This window comes from Bos indicus, chromosome 5, assembly GCF_029378745.1.
Source record: "Bos indicus isolate NIAB-ARS_2022 breed Sahiwal x Tharparkar chromosome 5, NIAB-ARS_B.indTharparkar_mat_pri_1.0, whole genome shotgun sequence".
Lineage (NCBI taxonomy): Eukaryota > Metazoa > Chordata > Mammalia > Artiodactyla > Bovidae > Bos > Bos indicus.
In genome coordinates this window covers 68,254,308-68,277,116 of record NC_091764.1, presented here as the reverse complement: position 1 = coordinate 68,277,116, position 22,809 = coordinate 68,254,308, and the positions used below count along the sequence as shown (strand labels likewise).

Genomic DNA, 22,809 nt, shown 5'->3' with positions numbered 1-22,809 from the left:
CACACAACAGCCTCAATTTTGCCTCTTGGTCCACAAAACCTACAACACTTACTATCTAGCCCTAAGAAAATGTTTGCAGACCCCTGATATAAACCATACCTTATTTGACTTGAGGTTCCAGAGGGGAAGGATGTGCCTGAGGCCAGAGATGTCCCCTCTAGACCCAAGCCTTGGTGTCCCTCCAAGGTCAGCTCTCGCCACAACACACTCGGCTCTGCCTGCCTAACTCCTACTCATCCAAGAGTGTCAACTTAGCTGTCCCTTCCTCCAGGAAGCCCTCCCTGATTCCCAGAGACCAAATCAGGGGCCCTTCTCTGTGCTGCTGTTTCTCTCCCAGCCACTGTGGCCTCCACATGCTGGTACATGAAACACTGTGTTAGTGCTGTCACTTACTCATCTCCCATCCCCTGAGCAGCCAGCTCTACAAAGGCAGGTGCCATTCTGTCAGGGGCGAGAAACAATTTAGTGACCAGACATCCTGGTGTGACCAGGATGCTTCAGCTCAGGCCTAGTGATCTGAGAAAGTATTAACGATGGCCCCCTTCGTTCTCAAAAGGACTTCCCTGGTGGCTCAGTGGTTAAAAAAAAAAAAAAAAATCCTCCTGCCAAACAGGAGATGAGGGTTTGATCCCTGGGTTGGGAAGATCCCTTAGAGAAGGACATGGCAACCCATTCCAGTATACTTGCCTGGAAAATCCCATGGACAGAAGGAGCTTGGCAGGCTAAAGTCCAAGGGGTCGGAAAGAGGCAGAAATGACTTAGTGACTAAACAACAACAACTTCATTCTCAAAAGCATCCCCGGACATGTAAGATGCTATTCAGTACATATTACCATCCTATGTCTGAACAGCAGCTTAAGTGCACAGCTCTGACTTAGTCCTTCCATTTTCTAGCAGTGTGACAATAGATAAATGACTTGATTTCTGTGTCTCAATTTCCTCCTCTGTAAAATGTAAATAATAATAGTGTTAATATCATAGGATGGTTGTGAGGATTCAAAGAGTTAACATACATAAACACTTAGAACGCTACTCGACAAACTGAAGGGGCTACGTAAGATGCTGGATCCCTGACGCTTATTACAATGTCGTGCTCTGTTAGATTGGCACACACACTGCCTGGATGAATGATGCCTGACCTCAGGGGTGGGCAGAGCCAATTCCAAAGTCCAGCTTCACACAGCTGGTTAGGGAGCATTCAGGCCAACAGCTTCATCCTCTGGCTTCCCACTCTAAGGACCAAGGAGGGTGGAACTCCCTGGGTCATTCCTGGTCCCCTCTTTCCTTTTTAGATATAGGTATTGCTTTTGGTTTGATTAAAATCCTCCCAGACTATTTTCTGTACATTCATATGCCTCTATTATAAATGCATCCACAGAAAATATATGGCAATTGTCTTAGGATATATGGTATTAGATTGACTATGACTTTATTTTATTAGACTTAGATCTACCTTTGTTCTTCCTAACTAGAACATCGTAGTTCATAGTTTGATGAACACAGTTTATTTGACTCTCTGAACAATCCCCTATTATAAACAGTGCCACAATGAATATCTTTGTGGGAGCTCTCTATGCTCGGGGAAATTTTCTAAGATATTCCTCTCTCTTTGAAAGCAGGCTGTTTCACACTGTTTGCTCCATGACTGGCCAGAAGACGACCTCGGATGTTGGTTTTAATGCTTCCATTTTTCACAAGTCAGAAGTCAACTTTTATTCTTACCCAAGAGGAAACAATAGTGAAGATAACTTTTTTTAAAAGTAACAATAGTTTTAGCTAGTTGAAAACTACAAATGAGTTAATTCAACCCTCAGAGTGAACAAAAGCTGTGACTAGAAAGGAATGTCTCAATTTTCAAGGACCCCCATACATAGTCTCCAGAGTGCCAAGTCCCCTTGAATAGAAAGCTATTAACTGAGTCTCACCTTATTTATAGGCACCATGTTATTTTAATGAAAACTAAATCTTGCTCGTTCTTGCTCTTTCTTTCCAAACCTTTCTCTGCTCAGTCGAGTTCCTATGACTACATGGGAATCATTTATATTTAAATCTTCACCCAGAGTCCCAAGAGTATGAGCCCACCTGAAGGGAGATAATCGCTCTTAGATAAAAAGACTCTTGAGAACTTCCAGCAGTCTCATTAGCTTCCTACATGGAATCAACCTAGCTGTGACCTAATTTGTGATTTCTACACATTGGTATTAAATAAAAAATCTATGGTAAATAGATATTACCCAATATAAAATAGATAACCAATGGGAATTTGCTGTATGACTCAGGGAACTCAAACCAGGGCTCTGTAACAACCTGGAGGGGTGGGATGGGGATGGATGAACCATGTTGATGTTTGGCAGAAAACAACACAATTCTGTAAAGCAATTATGCTTCAATTAAAAAATTTAGAAACAACAACAAAAAAACCAATATATGGTAGAATTTTACGCAAGTGGTATGGATGAGGGGTGGGTGGGGGTAGTAAAGAGAGGTGGAAAGGGATCTTCTTGTGAGATGGGGCCAGCAAAGCCTGTGCAGGCGGCAGAGCTGGGGGCAGGGACACAAGCGGACACAGATGGTGCCTGTTCTGGCCTGTGTCTTCCCTGTGATGGTCTTCCTGGGGCTTTCCCTCCCTGCAGGGCGGCCCCAACCTCTCCCTCATGTTAAAGGCCAGGTGCCTCTCCTGCCCACTCCAGCCTTGGGATCAAGTCTTGGGTGCTGATGTAAGACAGCACTTATCACAGAGCCAAGTACAGAGAAGCATTATATAAATATAGTTACTATTATTCATCATATAATTATAGCAAGTGCTCTAGAAAAGGTTGTTAAATGACTCATGAACGGACTGGGCGCACTTAGCTTCCTGGATGGTGGGGGGTGAGTCCTGCCCCAATCTTAACCAGAACACAACAGACAAATGAGGCTCTTTAAGGCACTCACTGGCCCCACCCTTGGAAGCGGACGAAGCTTCCAATGTGGTTTGAGCAGAAGGAAGCGTGTTTGCTGTAGGAAGCAACCGCTGATTGATGGTCCCAAGGCAGCAGGTTGGGAAGGAAGGAAGTCTGGCTGAGGCCAAATCATGGACCAGGACGAGAGCTCCAGGAATTTCTCTGAACCACTTTTCTAACAGCACATGTTTCATCCACAGTTAAAACCCAGCAGGATGAGTCACCTGAAGGCTTGCATCTCATTTGCAAAATGGAAGGATGGGAGGCACTGGTCTCTAAGGTCCTTCTCTGCTGTGACAGCCTTAGAGCACACACGGGGTCCCCAGTTTACAGACACAGAGATAACCGCATGCCTTTGTGTTTTCTGAGAATTTAAGGCCCATCAGATGCTGTGCTGGGAAGTGATGCACAGAAAACATGACCACACTGTTGCCAAATTTATGTGTGAACTCCTACCCCTCCACACACTGGCTGCAGGCAGGAAATACAGAACGATAACCCCCCACCCTCCCGCATTAAACAAGAGGAAATGTGATTGTCATGTGATGATTCGTGGCTTGTGGACCAGAAGACTGAATCTAGGTCATTTCTCAATCTAAAACCTAAAGTTACGAAAGAAAATTTTCCTGGGTGCTATCTGGAATATGACAGTTCTGGGTAGAAAAGTTCATCTCCTTGGAAAAAAAAAATTTGAGTGAAATTGATTTTGGCCTCCATTCTCCCATCTTACCTCATAACATCTGTCTACTTCTAGAAGTTTCTAAAGACCACCCTAGGATCCAGTCCTTGCCCCTGCTTTCCAGCTGTGACTGTGGGTGAGTCTGTAAGCTCTTTGGCCTCGGCTTCATCTGTAAAATGGAGATCTCAGAGCATCTACTTAATAGGGTGGTGGGAGGGTGAAATGACATAATCCAAGTAAAGCACCTGGTATACAGTAAGTGCCCAGGAAATACGAGTCATTATTGTAAGTCATGATTACTGCTGTGCTGGCCAGGATTTATACACTTTTACTTAGTACCTCTAATGTGCAAGGTGCTTTTGAGAATTCAGTCAACAACCATCGGAATGAACACTCAAGTGAGAAGATAACAAGTCATAAAGCACTCGGTACGAAAATAATGACCCAGAAGTGATGACGACTGGCCTGGGCCCTGCTGGCTTCCCAGTGCAGGCAACCCTGGGCTCCATCACAGCCCCTCCTGGTACCTGGCAACGTTCAGAGAGAGCTGCGTGAACTGTGGATTTGTGGCATCTGTACACGAGAAGGACCCTGTGTCTTGTAAGTTGGGACCCACACAAACAAGTCTCAACCCAACCCCTACAGACAAACACAGGGAAACCAATTCACAACAGAAAGTCTTAAAAAGGTCTCCACAACTTCAAGACTTGTCCAGAACCTAAAATTCTAAATCAAGAGCCCATAGAGTCAGGCAGACAAAGACAAATATATGCTGCTGCTTATATGTGGAATCTAAAAAAAACAAAAAAGGTACAAATGAAATTATTTATAAAACAGAAACAGAGACACAGATATAGAAGACAAACATGGTTACACAGATATAGAAAGCAAACTCATAATTGAGAGATTGGGATTGACATATACCTACTACTAAATATAGAATAGTCAATAAGCATCTACTGCATAGCACAGGAAACGCTACTCAATACTCTGTAATGACCTTTATGGGAAAAGAGTGGCTATATGTACAGTTGATTCATTTTGCTGTACAGCAGAAACTAACACAACACTGAATATCAACTATACTCCAATAAAAATAAATTTTTAAAGAGGAGCCCACAGAGAGTAGCACATAGGAACTGAATTTGTGGGGGCCTAGTATGCACCAGCGACTTCCCTTTCACTTTTCACTTTCATGCATTGGAGAAGGAAATGGCAACCCACTCCAGTGTTCTTGCCTGGAGAATCCCAGGGACGGGGGAGCCCGGTGGGCTGCCGTCTATGGGGTCACACACAGTCGGACACAAGTGAAGTGACTTAGCAGCAGCAGCAGTATGCACCAGAATCAAGTAACCTATTACTTATGACCACAATCATCTGCCAGTTACCTGGTCATCAGGGCTTCTGCACCTGGTTGAGCTGGGAAATGCAGGGGATGGTCTCTCACAGAATGGCTGTCCTCCCAGGTTAGCACCTGGTAGGGGGAGACAAGCCAGCCTAACCCTGGAGCATGGTGAAACAGGTTGAACTGGTGTTCAATGGACTTTTCTTAGGAAGAGTCACACAATCACAGCATCATATATAGAAATGCTCTGAATGAGTTTCTGCAGCCATCAGAAAACATCAGAGCATAAGCCTGAGAAATTCCCAACATGAGAGTAAGGGTGCAAATCAACTCGGGTATCAGGGGATGAACACACAGACAGAGAGCAGGGGCTGAACGCCGGCAGTGCCAGGAGCTGTTACTTCTATCTAACTTGCTCTAAAGCAAAGTCCGAGTCCAACCTCTCACCCCAAATCCTTCATCAGCACAACCGCAACGGTAGTATGACCTCACAGCATCTATTGATACTAAGTATTATTATATGCCAAGCACACCACATACATTTTTATATTTAATCTTCACAGCAGTCCTCCAAGCTGGTTATCTACAGGTGAAATGGAGCTCAGCTAGGCTAAGAGACTTGTCTGAGATCACACAGTTAATTAGCGTTTGAATCCCTGGTCACTGATTCAGTGTATCATGCCTTAACGAGAAATGTTTAACAATGGAAAAGGGGACACTCAGAATTTATCACTGGATGATAAATCACAGCTTAATTTTTCTCATTACAAAGCAACTCTAAGTAACTTGAGACAAGCATATGTATTAAGGGGCATAAGTTGGTTTCTTTTTTTTTAATACCAAACAGCCTAATTTGCTTATATAAAAATATCAAAGGGTAGAAAAGAAGAATTTCAAGCTAACTGGAATAACAAGCAGGCAGATCGCACCTCAGCTCTTTCAGAGATCATATATTAAGATTTGTTTTTTTTAGGCCTTACAACTAATGCTTCTAGAGCAATAAGACAGATGAAGGTTTACAGATTTATTTCAGCATAAATTAATGCTAACCATATGCATGGATAAGATAACCAAATAGCCATAAAATCTTGGCAACCTCCAACGTAAGAAAAATAGCTTGGGAGCTGAGAGGAGGAAAGAAAAATCCATGTAGAGTCCATTGGAGGAATTCCAATGTGATCACAGAGTTTACTAAGATTCTGACTTATGTTTTGCATTTTAATCATAGTATGCTTGCAATGCAGGGGACGATAGATAGTCTCTGGAGGGGAAGAGGTGACCCAGATGATAATTCCTTACAGCTGCTGAGCACCAGGACTGAACAAAGGTGTCTGGCTTTTATTTTGAGCTTTCTGATGGCCCTTGGAGCGAGGGAGGACCAGGGCTGATTGTTCTCTTTTTACAGATGACAGAATCAGGCTGTTAGCTTTGCTGCTTAAGACCAACGCTCTTTATAAAGCCCATGTTGATCCCCACCAATCCATCTATCCACCCATCCTTCCACCTGTCCATTTGTATTTCCTATCAATTCTTATTTACCCTGTAATCCTTCAAGAAAGAAAGAAAGAAAAGGGCTCCTTTGGAAGGGAGGCACACCCATGTGTCTGGACACAGTTTTGCAGAAAGACTCTTTTCTTGCCAACACTGCCATCAGCTTAGGGATCTGCAGCCCTGCCCTCCCCCTATTTCTGCTGTGTCTCCTGGCTTCTCCTTCATTTCCACTGCTGACTGGTCTTCTGCCAGCCGTGTGCATTTACAGTCAAGTGCCAACAATTATGGGAACATTCTTTCTCTTCTCTGCCCTTCTGCTCATCCACCAGGTTGGTAAGACTCCAGGCCTCTCCAGGCTGCCTCTCCAGCTTGGGTTCTATGGCTAAGAAACACCAGCATGATGGAACTGAATCCAGGGGTGAATATCGTATAGGAATGAATTGTCCCACAGATGTCAATGCATGTATTCACTCACACATTCATGCATTCCCTCACTACTTCATTCATTCATCCAGACAATAGCTACCAAGCTTCTACTAACAATCTATGAGGCGGGAACCTATGAGCTTCTACTAACAACCTAACAGAGGCAAACCATAAATGGTAATCTTCTCAGATAATTTTTGTATTAACACTTAACAGGTCTTATTTTTAGGCTATGCGCTATGCCTGAAAGTCATAAAACTACACCTTTTTTAAAGCCACTTTACTGGCAGCACTTCTAGAAGCTAAGATTTTCCACAGGGCAGAGCTCTGTTTCACCTTTTCCCTCGTTCTGTGGTGAATGATGCAAGGGCGGCCTCCAGAGAGATGAAAGCCGCCCACTCCCACCTCAGCAGGTATCCATGCTGGTTGTCTGCCACACTCTGGCCAAGCCCCGAATCCTACTCATAGTCCACACAGGCCTGGCCTCACCAATGATGGAACACCTCCAGGCAGAATGGTTTTGTTTTGAGGGCTCTCTCTATTCCCAATCCCTCCTCCTTGAGCCACATCCCAGGCAGAGGCCAATGTAGAACACAGTTCTACTCAAAGGGACCCTGCAGTGCTTATGGGTAATTCTGGTCCTGAATAGGCAGCTGCCCAGGGGTCACAAGCTTCGTGTATACCCTCATCCCCCTTGCCTCTAAACTGCAGAGGAGATGTTGTGGGTCCTGAACTCTACTGGTTGGAGGAGTTGGAAATACCTGGGATGGATTCTTGACTCATAGACTAGCTGGGTGACCTTGACCTGAATGTTTCTCTCTGGAAGAAGAAGATAATAAACATGCCCTCACAGGTTGGCTGACATCCTGTCCACCCTCCACTCACTCAGCCAACATTTACAGAGTATCTACCATGACTGAGGAGCTCTGGTCTGGGGCAGAGCATGTATCTGGAGAATCTCGGGAGAAATAAAGGTAGAATAGAAACTACTATGTGGGCGGGAGGTTTTCTACCGCTCTTGGTCTCTGTTTTCCAAACTGGACAAAACAGGGCAATGCTGTACTTCTCAGGGCTGCTTCATGTATTTAAAAATAAAGTGCACCCAACAATGGAGACTGAATCAGTGAATAAATAAAATAAAATTCAGCAGAATGCCTGACACCAGGTAGATGCTCAATTAATCTGTGCAGCAATTCTCTGAAAATATAAAATGCAATCTACTTCCCACTCAGTAGAAAAACAAAAGGAACCTTGTTCTTTCTGTGCCTTGAAGCCCTTGACAATTATCATGAAGAAAGGGGGTGTTTTGTTACAAGGAATGATGATAGCAATAACTGATATAAGTTAATTCAGTCATATGTGGAATATGGCTTAGTAGTCTATTAATTTGACTTATGGAAAGGCAGAGGAACCAGAGATTAAATTGCCAAAATCTGTTGGATCATAGAAAAAGCAAAAGAATTCCAGAAGAACATCTACTTCTGCTTCACTGACTACACTAAAGCCTTAGACTGTGTGCACCACAACGAACTGTGGAAAAGTCTTAAAGAGATGGGAATACTAGACCATCTCACCAGCCTCCTGTGAAATTCTATGAGGGTCAAGAAGCAACAGTTAAAACTGGACAGGGAACAATGAACTGGTTCAAAATTGGAAAAGAAGTAAGTCAAGGTTGTGTATTGTCACCCTGCTTATTTAACTTATATGCCGAGTACATCACTTAAAATGCCAGGCTGGATGAAACACAAGCCGGAATCAAGATTACTAGGAGAAATATCAATAACCTCAGATATGCAGATGCCACCACTATTAAGGTAGAAAGCGAAGAGGAACTAAAGAGCCTCTTGATGAAGAGGAAAGAGGCAAGTGAAGAAGCTGGCTTAAAACTCAACATTCAAAAAACTAGGATCATGACATCCGGTCCCATCACTTCATGGCAAATAGATGGGGAAACAATGGAAACAGTGACAGACTTTATTTTCTTGGGCTCCAAAATCACTGCAGATGGTGACTGCAGCCATGAAATTAAAAGATGTTCGATCCTTGGAAGAAAAGCTATGACACACTTAGACAGCATATTAAAAAGCGGAGAGATTACTTTGCCAACAAAGGTCCCTCTAGTCAAAGCTATGGTTTTTCCAGTAGTCATGTTTGGAGGTGAGAGTTGGACCATAAAGAAGGCTGAGCACTGAAGAGTTGATGCTTTTCAACTGTGGTTGGACTGCAAGGAGATCCAAACAGTCCATCCTAAAGGAGATCAATCCTGAATATTCTTTGGAATGACTGATGCTGAAGCTGAAGCTCCAGTTCTTTGGCCACCTGATGCAAAGAGCAGACTCATTAGAAAAGACCCTGATGCTGGCAAAGATTGAAGGCAGGAGAAGGGGACAACAGCCGACAGACAAGATGGTTGGATAGCATCAACTGACTCAATGCACATGAGGTTGAGCAAGCTTTGGGAGATGGTGAAGGACAGGGAAGCCTGGTGTGCTGCAGTCCATGCGGTTGCAAAGAGTCGGACACAACTGAGCGACTTAACAATGAACAACAAAATTTATCAAACTGTATCTCAAGTTTCCTCACCTGTGAAACAGATGAGAGCAATTAAAGGAATTAGTTTAGAAAGAGAGGATGAATGGATAAGAAAGCTATGGTACATATACACAATGGAGTATTACTCAGCCATTAAAAAGAATACATTTGAATCAGTTCTAATGAGGTGGATGAAACTGGAGCCTATTATACAGAGTGAAGTAAGCCAGAAGGAAAAACATAAATACAGTATACTAACGCATATATATGGAATTTAGAAAGATGGTAACAATAACCCGGTGTACGAGACAGCAAAAGAGATACTGATGTACAGAACAGTCTTATGGACTCTGTGGGAGAGGGAGAGGGCAGGAAGATTTGGGAGAATGACATTGAAACATGTAAAATATCAATGTAAGAAACGAGTTGCCAGTCCAGGTTCGATGCACAATACTGGATGCTTGGGGCTAGTGCACTGGGACGACCCAGAGGGATGGTATGGGGAGGGAGGAGGGAGGAGGGTTCAGGATGGGGAACATATGTATACCTGTGGCGGATTCATTTTGATATTTGGCAAAACTAATACAATCATGTAAAGTTTAAAAATAAAATAAAAATTAACAAAAAAAAAAAGAAAGAGAGGATGCAGCACAAAATAAGTGTTAGCGATTACTGTCACAAACACCCTCTGTGTGGGAGGCAATGTTCCAGCACTGGGTGACAATGGTAGGTAACAGTCAAGGTCCCTGTTCCCGCAGAGATTATATTTCAGAGGTGGTGAGAGAGGCACCAGACAAACAAACAAATGAGCAAATCACTGCTGATGGTGAAGACAATACAACATGGCGATGCAACCAGGAGTGACTGCAGCATGGAAGACCTCTTGGAAGAGGTGGTATTTCATCTGAGACTTGACAAGAAGGAGCCAACCATGTGGACATGTACAGGGATGTGGGCTCCCAGGGAGGAATGACCACCACCCAAGTCTCACAGTGGGAATAAGTTTGAAGGATGTGGTTAGCAGGCAGAGTAATATGAGATGAGGTTGGCAGAGCGAGAAGGTTCCTTAGAAGACAAAGATTCACTTTTCCCTTGCTGCGCAGGCTCCAATTACCCATCTTGGCAACATGGTGCCCAAGGCAGCTTCGTCCTGTGTCTGAAAATCTGTGACAGCTCAGAGAGGCTAGACTTACATTTCACCTTCTCTGTTCTGCTCCCCTCAAATTCCCAGTGGTTCTTCCCACTTTCAAATAGACACCTTGAGAGATTTATACCCAATTCCTCCTGGAAACATAATATAACCCATGAAAGGCTGATCAAACAGGGTTGCTATTTAGTCTTTGGACCTCGATAGGAGTCGTAAAATATCTTGTGCCTCTTTTAGTATAAACATGGTTACAGAAGACTGCCCAGTCTTCACAGTCAAATACTGTTGGCCAAGCTAATCCCACTCCCTGTCCCCTGTCCCCTTCTGGTTGACACCCATCATCTGGTCACCTGAATAACCCTTTTGTTCCCAACCGAATACAGTTCTGGTAAGTTGGAACCATCCTGGGGTTTTCTTTTCCTGCTTTTCTGCAGGCCATGATCAGGGACCCCTTGACCTACATGCTAAAACCCTTGTTCATTTTTTAAACCAAGACACTGGGCTCTGTTTGTTGTTAGAGGAGCATTAAAAATGATTTGAAAGTAATCATCGTGAGAATAAAGGCTCCCATTTTTGAGAACCAATTAGGACCAGGCATTTTATACACATTACTTCATTTTGTGCTCTTACTAGCCTCGCAAAATGGGTGAAGTCTATTTTTTCAGATGAAGAAGGGAGAAAATGGGGCACAAAGAAATGAAACTCTTACCTGGGCTCGCATGTCAGTGAAGAGAGGGGCTGGGGATTAGGACTAAATCTGCAATGCCCTGAAGCCAGCACCACACAGCAGATCAAGAAAGGAGAACAGGGTCCGCTTCTAAGCAAGATGAGGACCATTCGTGGTAGGCAACACGATGGCCCCCAGAGAGGTCATGTCTTCATCTTGGGACCTGTGAATGCGTGACCTCATGTGGCCAAAAGAGACTGCCAGTGTGATTAATGATCTGGAGATAAAAAGATATCCTGAATTATTCAGGGGATAATCACACTGGTCCTTATACGAGACAGACAGAAAGGTCAACATCAGAGGAGATGTGACAGTGGAAGCAGAGGCTGGAATGATGGGGCCACCAGCCAAGGGATGCAGGCAGTCTTGAGAAGCTGGAAAAGGCAAGAGACAGATGCTCCTCCAAATTCTTCAGGAGGAACTCAGACTTGCTGACAACTTGATTTTAGCTTCATAACACCCATTTCAGATGTCTGCCTTTAGAAAGTTAAAATGTTGAGTTGGCCAAAAAGTTTGTTCGAGTTACAGACCACCTTGAATGAACTTTTTAGCTAATACAATAATATATTTTTATTAAGTTCCTAACTTGCAATAATTTGGTACAGCAACAACAGGAAACTAACACATCATCCATAAAGTGAAAGCCAGGCTCTAGATAATGGCTCAAAACTCAAACTGATATGAAAAAGGCCATCAATGAGCAGTTTCCCTCTCGTGCAGACAACACTACCCATGACGACAAGGTTGACATAGGGTTAGGGTGTGAGCCCCACCTCTGGAGTCAGAGCTAGGCTTGAGCCCATGTCCCCCAACCACACTGACTAAAGCACATGTGACCCTGAGCCAGCCCCCAAGCCTCACTGAGCCTGAGTTCCTCATTCATCTGCACCAGAAAGTTCTTCAAGATATTAACAGCAATTAATATGACCAAGTGCTTATGGCTTGCCAGAGAGTGTGCTACCTACTAAACACATTCCATTTCATTTAAACCTCAAGACAACCCTATAAGAAGAGTACTGTATGAATGCCATTTCCACAGGAAAGGAAGCCGAAGCACAGAGCAGTAGCTTGCTCAGTCAACTATGGGGCTGAGGACCAGGAATCTGATGTCAGAGCTGATGGGTTTTCAATGGCTAACATGGATGTCTGACACTGAGTGTGTGCTCAGCTCAGAATGGCAGTTATTATTTGTAGCGGGCAGTTAAAAAGTTTGGGTTTTTCGGTGAGATGTTACAGAAAAACCTGAAATAACTTATTTATTATTTTTATTAATAATATTATTTATTATTATTACTGCTATTATAACTCCCAGTCCCAGTCAACTTTTTGGATCCTGAAGGTGGTAATGCATCCTACTGACACTACATAGCTAAGAGAAAAAGAGAAGAAAAACAAAGATTGGAGAACCAAAACCTCTTATCATCCAGATGGAAAAGGGCCAGGATCCATGCAGGGCAATTTTAGACCACGCTTCATGGTAACGGAAGAAGCCTGGGAATGTTCACAACTCTCATCAAGAAGCTGAAGTAATTAATGTCTATTATCGTTTCTTAATTAGATCCTTTTCAATGGTAAATGATTCTGTTTCATACATAATGATGATTATCGCCATTCATTTCTCATTCAATTTTAAAAGTATTTCTTTGCAAACTTTTCATTTGGCCAGAATAGCTCGATATACATAACATTAGCATGATCTCTACTAAAAACACATGCTATTATAAGAGATATCTGTATGAAATTTACCTAAGCAAAATATAGTTAAAAATACACTTTTCTTGAGAAAACTGCAAAGTATTTTTTATTTTCCTTTTCAAGTTACTGTATATTGAGACTTGTTATTGTGCCTGGTACTTTCTATATATTAGCATATTTAATGTGTTAAATGCTATTAACCTCAGAAAACAAAGGCTCAGAGAGGTAATGTGGCTTGTGCAGGTCACACAACATTTGGGATTCAAGAACCATACATTCTTACTGTTCAGCTCATATGAATTGATGTAAACCATGTGTCACACGACAGATTGCTTTTAATCTTTTAGCAGCTTTCCTGGGGGAGGGGAGGGTAAAGTTCTACTAGACTCAGAGAGGTTAAGGAATTTATCCAAGGTCACAAGGGAACAAATTTCCAACCAATTGGAAAACCAATAAGAGAAAAATTTGCACTACTCTCAAGCCTGGGGGGCAAAGAAAATGTTCTAGTTTGCTAGCAAAGACCAAGGTTCCTCAGTTAATAGGAAAAGCCGTTCAATATTCAATTCTATAAAACACTTATGGAACTCTGGGCCTCCTAGAAATTGTTGCAGACATTAAATGAGGGGATCAAATCCAGTTGCTCAAGTGCCTGGGTCTGAAGTCCAGAATTTACTGAAGTTACTGAAACTCTGGGCCTCATTTCTTTCCTCATTTGTAAAATGGGGATTGTAACAGGACCTTCCCCACTAGGATGGGAAGACGAAATGTAGAGTGATCAGGACAGTGCCTGGCAGAGTCAGGGTGAAGGAAGAGTAATATTCCAGAAACATTCGCTCCTGGGCCTTGTCTGGTGGTCCAGTGGCTAAGACTCCATGCTCCCAAAGCAGGGGGCCCTGGTTCAATCCCAGGGCCTCACCTGTGCTGGACTGCAGAAAAATTAGGCTCAGAGAAGGAAACTCACTAAACCTAACTGCAAGTCGTTACTACAGGCTGGGGAGACCTGACTGCAGAGTCTCACTTCCAAAGGGCAGTGAAGACACAGGCGGGGGAGATGCCACCCATGTTTACAGCGTGGCCACAAACTGTGCACAAGCTGTCTTCTTGCTGTCTAGCCAACGTGGACTGATGTAAACCACGTGTCACATGACTGACCCGCTTTTAATCCCTTAGCAGCTTTGCCAAGGGGAAAGTTCTACCAGACTCAGAGGGATTAAGGAACTTGTCCAAAGTCACACAGCAAGTTCCAAGAAGTTGAGACATAAGGGGCCAGCACATTAGAAGAATACACTCAAAGTAAAATGAGTGATCTAGGAAAGTCTCAGTATGTGAGGGAAGTTCCGAGGGTGATTACAATGCCAGGACGATAATCACCATACAAACGGCTAATATTTAGACAGTGCTTGCTATGTGCCACGTGGCGCTTGAGGCCTTGTACTTGTGTGAATTCGTTTAATCCTCACAACAAGCCTATGGGTAGGGACTATGATGCTTTCGAACTGTGCTTGAGAAGGCTCTTCAGAGTCCCTTGGACAGCAAGGGGATCAAACCAGTCAATCCTAAAGGAAATAAACCCTGAATATTCATTGGAAGGACTGATGCTGAAGCTCCAGTACTTTGGCCACCTGATGTGAAGAGCCAACTCCTTAGAAAAGACCCTGATGCTGGGAAAGATTGAAGGCAGGAGGAGAAGGGGACGACAGAGTATGGGATGGTTGAGCGGCATCACTGACTCAGTGAACATGAGTTTGATCAAACTCCAGGAGATGGTGAAGGACAAGGAAGCCTGGCATGCTGCAATCCATGGGGCTGCAAAAAGTCAGACATGACTTAGTGACTGAACAACAACACATGATTACTATTCCCATAATACAGGTGAAGATACAGGTCCAAAGAGGTTAAGTAATCTGTCAAACAAACAGCTGGAAAGAGGCATCACCAGATGTTTGCTCTTGGGAAAATGCTTTAGGCTCACCACAGAAAACCTCAAGTCAGTGTTAATTCATATAAGTAACTTTCCATTAAGAGGTGACCTGGGTTGAATGTGCTCCCCTCCCTAATATATCCTCATTTGAATCCCTGGAACCTCTGAGTGATACTTTATTTGGAAAAAGGGTCTTTGTGATGAAATTAAGTTAAGGCTCTTGAAATCAGACCATCCATGATCACCAGTTCTATGTTCTACTAGGTCACTCAGTCGTGTCTGATTCTGTGATCCCATGGACTGTAGCCCACCAGTCTCTATCCATGGAATTCTCCAGGCAAGAATACTGGAGTGGGTTGCCATGCCCTTCTCCAGGGGATCTTCCCAACCCCGGGATCGAAACCAGGTCTCTTGCATTGTAGGTGGATTCTTTACTGTCTGAGCCACCTGGGAATTAGGTGATCATCAGGGTGGACCGTAAATCCAATAAGTGTCTTTGTAAGAGGAAGAAGAGGAGGCTGAACAGAGATGAAGCCCTAGGCCCTGGAAGCCAGGAACCACCAGCAGTTGGGAGAGGCCAAGAACTAATTCTCCCCGAGAGCCTCCTGAAGGAATGGCTTTCTGGCCCCTAGAACCGGGAAAGAATACATCTCTGTTGTTTTAAACTAGCTGGTCTGTGGTGGTTTGTCAAGGCAGACTGAGGCAAGCAACAGGAAAGATAAGAGCCGGCACCAGCAGTTGAGACTCATATTCAGGTCTGTGTATCTGGGTGGACAGAGTGGGAGGACAGGGTGCCGCCTGAGTGGTATGGCAGCCCCGGGGGAGGCTCACTGTCTGGCCGCTGTGGGAGGAAGACTCAAAATCAATAGGAAGAACCATTTTTCCAGCCAGAAGAGCTGCCAGCAATGTGTGCACTCCCTGTCATGTATGGAGCTGCCTATCCCAGGGGATGTCTTGCTCGACTGGGAGGTTATTCCTTCCCAGGTCTTTTTGGAGGTGGGACTAGGATCTGAAGCCAACTTCTCCTGCTGAAGGAAGCCAGGACCAGAAAGAAACACTTGTTCACAAAATCCATCATGGACACAAGTCGCATGATATCTCATAAAAGCGATTTTCCTTTCAAGTCTCTCATTCATTATGGTACTTCAGTAGAATGTGCCAGGAAGCAGAAAGCATCGGCTTCTTCACTCTCCATTTGTGGAGCTGGCTGCTCCTCCTGCCTTTCTCCACATGCACACCTGCAATAAGATAGCCGGACAACTCGGGGCAGAGTGGAACATGTCACTCCTACAAGCTGTCATTCGTGTGCTAGAGCCAACCTCGGAAACTGTCCCATGGCCCCCTTATTCCTGCAGCTTCTATTCCACTATGTAGACCAAATGGACCTTGGTGAACCCATAGGCACCATGCATGCCCCTTGTTCATCATGCTTCTGGAAACAACTGCCCTTGTACCGCCCGTGGCATTCTCAGGCATTCTCATCATCAAGGCTCAAAAACCCTGAATATCAAAATATCTCAAATCAGAGCATATTTCCTCCATTGTTGATAATTAAAATACTATTGTATGACATGGTCCCCCAGGCAGAAGAGATGCTGGCAGTGATCCCAGTTACGGGGAGAAAAATTGCTGAGTCACTGCCCGGTTGGCCAGCTTCAGTGTTCCTGCTGCCACACTCCTATAAAGGGCACAGGGGTTTCCTCTGTGCTGTCAAAATGACTCTGCTTACTTTATGTAATATGGAAGAAAGTGAGAAGAAAAAAAAAAAAAAAAAAAACTATGTGAAATATCAAAGTATCAAGTCATAAGTTAAAGGCAGCCTTTCTGGAAGTAAAGGAGTCTTCTGGAAACAAATTATCACCTTGCTTGTAACAGTGGCCTTTTCTGCATCATCATTGTTCCCTGGAGTTAAATAGGATACTGTTCTGGCTCTTAATTTGCTTCTAGACCCTTGAGGGAAGGAAGGAGACAAGTGAATCATTGATTACACTCCAATAAGTGCTTCTGTGATGAACATCGTGAAGATACTAGTAATAGTAATGAGAGGTGGCCAGACATTCTAAGTACTTTATATGGATCATCTCACTAAATATTCCAAACAGCCTATGAAACAGGGGTTAAATAAGGGCTCCATTCTGCAAAGGAGGAAACCAAGGCACAGTAAATCATTTGCAGGGTCAAGATTTTCAATCAAGCAGCCCGGCTCTGACTGGTCGTCCCACATCCCCATCCCTTGATTTGGGTCCAGGCAGCACAAAACTAGTAATCCAATAGGAGTGGAGATCACAGGAGGCTTCCAGGAGGAGGGGACATGGACCAATAGACTGGATGTCATGAAGCTAAAGGGGAAAGATCACCTACCTCATCCCATGTTAGGGAAAAAAGACTTGCCATTTGCCTGTTTTAATTCAAATCTTCCAACCTGGTAATCATCTTTTCATCTCCATACATGGTCTTAGGGCCTTCTGATTAGCCCATCATTTTCAAAAGGCAGGGCAGGAAAACCAGTTTTGTTTTTCAGGTAACCCACACATGGAAAATCAAAGTAACTGGCAAGGCAGAAGCAGAAACATTAAGCCGGGGCTGGGGGGGTGGGGAAGAGAACGAGAGTGAGCAAGCGAGAGTGTGATGAAGAGGGCTGACTTGGGGACACCAGGCGGGTAGAAACAGTTTGTAGAGGGACATGACTGGAAAAGGGAGGAAGGAGGAAGGACCCTGTGGATCCCCTAGAGATCTCAAAGACAGAAGGCAGTCAGCAGACCATAGGACCTTCGGTGGACTGTTCTGACCAGAGTACACTGGGGGAAGGACACCCTTCTCCTTCTGTTTTTTATCAGGTCAGTAAGACCTCCAGGAAGCCAAGTGGAAAGTCCATACTCTTCCACTTTCTTGGCAAGCTTCTGCTGCTGTCCAGCTATTGGCTTGCTCAGGTTCGAGGTAAGGAGGGAGGGGGAGTAAGTTAGATTTATCAAGTGCCTCTCGCCATGGCAGGGTGTGTGTGTGTATGTTTTCTCTCAACCACCCATGGTTTCATCAAGCCCTTTCTAAGTGTCAGGTACTAGATCTTCATGTGCATTAGCTCAGTTCTCACTCCCTTTTAAGGACTTCCTGTTATTATGAACTTAAAGGTAAGTTAAATCAGATAATAGAGAAGCTAAGACCACATCATGAGGTGGCAGCAGAGTTGGGATTTGAACCCAGGTCATCCGACTTCTAAAGCAATAAGGTAGGAGCTGTTATCACACTCATTTTTCATATGAAAATCAAAGTTCCTGAGAAGCTGAGAACTGTGCCCAGGGTCACATAGCCCTTTGGCAAAACATGGCTTGACCTCAGGGTCAACCTGGACATAAAGACCATGATGGGCTCCTGACCTCCAAGGCTGCTGCTGCTGTATTGTAAACAGTCACCATCCTGCATGGAAGCAGGGAGCAGTCTACAAACAGGAGCCTGGCCTGGACCAGGGAGGCGCCTAATGAATGTTTATGGCCAGCCTGTTTGAAGAATGAACAAAACCTCAGCTAATGGACCCAGGTCTGGAGGTTGCATTCAGACTCTAGCCTCGGGGGGCAGCGGAAGGACCCAGAAGCATCCTTTACAGGAAAAAAAAAATCACTTGCACCATTTTTGAAAGCTGGAGGGTGAAAGGATTCAAAACAAGCAAAGCTCTCCAAATAGCGATAAATACCTTAAATTACCCAGCAAGTTTAAAAGCCTTCATGCTGCTCTTTTTTCCCAGCACAGGAACAGGCTCCTGATTGTAGCTGTTTAGAAAGGAACATTCAGGAGGGTGTGGAGCCAGGGGGCAGGAGGAGTGGGGAGGGGTGAGAGGGGAGTAAAGGCTCGGGTGCCCAGGAACACTCAGCCCAGCTGGCTGGCAGGAGACAGCCGGCAATTGTGCGGGTTTGTTGCTCTCAGAGGGCTGTGTACCTAAGGCACGCTGGGGACCCCCTGGTTCCTGGAGGCAGTCTTCCCTGCTTATGAAAATGGGAGAGGGAACAGTAGGGCTGCCATGGCTGCTTGAGGACACCTTCATTGCTGGTACCCAGCATTGCCTGGGGCCCTTCTGTTCTTACAGGAAGACAACTGTATTGATTCCAAAAAGGAGGACAGTTTATGGAGGGCTAGAAACTCCCAGAATCCGACTCCCTCTGAAAAGCACAGGTTTGAGGCATGAATCTCCCTCCTCTGCTGGGACCCCAACATTTCCGGGGGCTGCTGCCATCAGACTGGTATGAATTACTGCTGTCCACCCCAGCACACAGTAAATGTTCGCAGGCAAGACAGCTGGAAAGACTTGGAAAACCTCTTTCCTTCTGCACCACGCAGCTGATCTCAAGCTCCAGAGGAGATAAACATCATTATGGAGAATATTTTCTGTGCCTACTTTTGTGGTCAGCAACTGCTCCTGGACCAGGCAATCACAGGCCACGTAGTAGAACCCACTGGCTTGCTTAACAGCTCATCATGGCTTGTTCTGTGCTGTCATGAGCACAGCATTTCAGAAGCAGGTTCCAACACCTGTGACATTAGAGCAGTTACATAAATAACCCCATGGAATGGCAACCCGCTCCAGTATTCTTGCCTGGAAAACGCCATGGAAAGAGGAGCCTGGTGGGCTATAGTCCATAATCACAAAGAGTTGGACATGAGTGAATGACTGAGCACGCATGCACACAAGCACATATCTTTGTTTCCACATATGTAAAATGTGGGTATTTAATAGTACCTACCCACATAGCATTGTTATGAAGATTAAATGAGCTAATATGTATAAAGTGCTTATTATTTAATGGGGTACTTATAAGACTGATATATATTATCTCATTTAATCCCTATATGACCCTATGAGGGATACTAATATCGTCCTCATTTTCTTGTTGCATCAACTGACTTTCAGTGATGTTAAGTCCGTGGCTCAAGGTCAAGGGCAAATGGCTTGGGGTGGGGACAGAAGGAGGTGTGCTAGGGTTGCAACACAAATATTCTGACTCTGGCTTCTATAGTAGCTAGGAGATCAAACCAGTAAATCTGAAAGGAAAGCAACCCTGAATATTCATTGGAAGGGCTGATGCTGAAGCTCCAATACTTTGGCCACCTGATGCCAAGAGCCAATTCATTGGAGAAGACCCGGATACTGGGAAACACTGAAGGCAAAAGGAAAAGGGGGTGGCAGAGAATGAGATGGTTAGATAGGTCCACTGACTCAATGGACATGAACTTGAGCAAACCCCGGGAGATAGTGGAGGGCGGGGGAGCCTGGCATGCTACAGTCCATGAGGTCACGAACAGTCGGACATGGCTTCGAGACTGAACAACAACAACAAATAATGGCTATACTGACTCCAAAGAGAAGACCCCATGAATCCAGCTCTTTTAGAATCAGTACTTTCACTCCCGGCTAAACATGAAAATTATCTCTGGGAATTTTAAAAAACATGAACTACTGGGCCCTCACCTCTAGAGATTCCGATTCAGTAGGTCTGGGCATCTCAGGCCATGGAAAGACCCTCCAGGTGATGTGATGTGTGACAACAATAACCAATATCACCTGGGCCATCAGGCAGTGCTGAGAAACTAACCTCCTTCAATCCGCACAGCCTTTAAGGATATGACCACTGCTATGCCTGCTTTACAGATGAGGAAACTGAAGCCAGGGGAGTTCATGGACACCCAAGGTCATAAATGAGTAGGAAGCAGAGCCTGGATGAATGCTGGAGACCCTTCCAGCTTTAACATCCTGGATGGAGAGGTAAGGGCCCCTCTGTTTCCACTAGGCCCCTTCCCAAAGGGAAAAATTCTGTCACTGACTGAGATGCAAGCAAAGGACTGGCAGGAAACTCCAAGGGCCAGAGTTTTTGAGAGCATATGTTTTATTTCCATAAAGCATTTATCTACAGCCCACGTTCTTGCAAACCCCATGGAAGACACAGCCTTTCTGTGCAATCTGAGAGCTGGAGGACCCATGGGAGACAGAGCACCCAGTCGCAGGAGTGGAGACTGTATGACTTTCACATCTTATTTCAAAAACAGCGGCCAGGGAGGGGGACACCTGCAGACCTCCATGGCACCAAGATGCTATCCACATGTATGAGAGAGGCTAAAAGAAACTTACTGTTTGCAGCCAACAGTTAGTCAAATGGCTATTAAGAACCAGAGTCTCCACTGAACCAAATTCACCAAACTTTTTCCTCCCGATGAGTCAGGGCCACTTACATCTCAAAACAGTTATATCATTTAGTGCATTTACAGTTACATCATTCAGCTTCCCTGGTGGCTGAGCTGGTCAAGAATCTACCTGCAATGTAGGAGACCTGGGTTCAATCCCAGAGGTTGGGCAAATCCCTGGAGAAGGGAATGGCTACCCCCTCCAGTATTCCGGCCTGGAGAATTCCATGAACTGTATAGTCCATGGGGTCGCAGAGAGTCGGACACGACTGAGCGTTTCACTTCACTCACTGTAGATGGAAATGGCTATATTCATTAAGTCAGGTTAATGGAGGTGAGGTTAATGGAATGTTTCATTCAGCAAGTATTTTCAGGGCATCTACTATTTGCCAAGCAAGAGGAATATAACCAAGAGCCCTTGTCAGCTACCCTTGGCAAAGTTCTGAAAAACAGAATGGAACAGCGACTTTGTCATTCTGGCTCTCATCAGACCCACACACACAGTGCTGTTGAACCGTGGACATGGAGTTTTCACACTGCTCCCCACTTCTCTGACCCCAACCTACCTCTCCACATTGGATGCCCGTATCTGCCTCTCCTCTCTCTCCCCTCTCCCTCCTCCTTTTCCTTTCTCTCCTTCTTTGTTTAATCAAGAAACATTTGTTGGCCATCCATTGTATTTCAGAGCAAAATCTGTATTTCAGGCATGTTGAGCCTTGAATACTGAATTTGAATATCAATGTAGGAAGAATACCCAGATTACTTCATCCCATTTTATTTGTCAGTAATCACACCCTCTAGAATTCAACATGCAGACAGATGCAAATGGGCTACCAAAAATGCAGAGTCCCAAGAACAACGGAAGGAAATTGGATGGCCTCATCTTAATAAAATCATGCTTCGGTAAGGCGGAATTCAAGGCAGAGGGGGCTGCAGGAGGCTGCCCATGTTTCACAATAGCCCCTGGTCTTCTGTATTGCATTTGGAAAAAGAAACTTCCTTTATTAAATCTCTCTATTCTTGCCTCCAGGTTCTTTGTTTTGGGAAGTTTGAGGAAAACAGTTCAGGTGTTTTTCAGTGAGACAGAAGGTACACTTGCCACAATTTCATAATGCAAAGTAAATTTCTAACTTAAACAGAACTTGAAACTGGTAGTTATTTAAATAAAGTAACCCAATGTCAATTCTATCTATGTTGGTCTAAATATGCTAGGGCTTCTTCCCTGGTAGCTCCATGGTAAAGAATCTGCCTGCCAATTCAGGAGATGTGGGTTCAATCCCTGGGTTGAGAAGATGCCCTGGAGAAAGAAATGGCAACCCCCTCCAATATTCTTGACTGGAAAATCCCATGGACAGAGGAGTTTGGTGGCCTAGAGTCCATGGGGTCACAGAAAGAGTCAGACATGACTGAGCAACTAAACAACAACAAATATGCTAAAAGAGAAGGGAAGAAGGAAGGATGGAAGGAAAGAAAGATGGGGAAAAACACATAAAGTGGGTATTAGCTCTGTATCCAGGGAAAAATTATACATTTGTATCAGATTTACATATGGAGTTTTCAATAGACAGAAAAAAACTTAAACATTAGGAGTGCTACCACTAACATCTATTGAACATACATGTGCCAAACACTATGCACAGCACTGCAGACTGATCACCTAAGCCAATGGTCAGAACAAGCCTACAAGGAGTTACTATTATTATCCCAAATTTACAGACAGGAGATGGAGGCACAGA

General features: G+C 44.4%; 1 protein-coding gene across 4 annotated transcripts in view; it reads right to left on the bottom strand.

The window, feature by feature from the left end:
* The window catches only part of CHST11 (carbohydrate sulfotransferase 11), a 267,451-nt gene that overhangs the window by 67,467 nt on the left and 177,175 nt on the right, over positions 1-22,809 (bottom strand). The window lies entirely within an intron of this gene.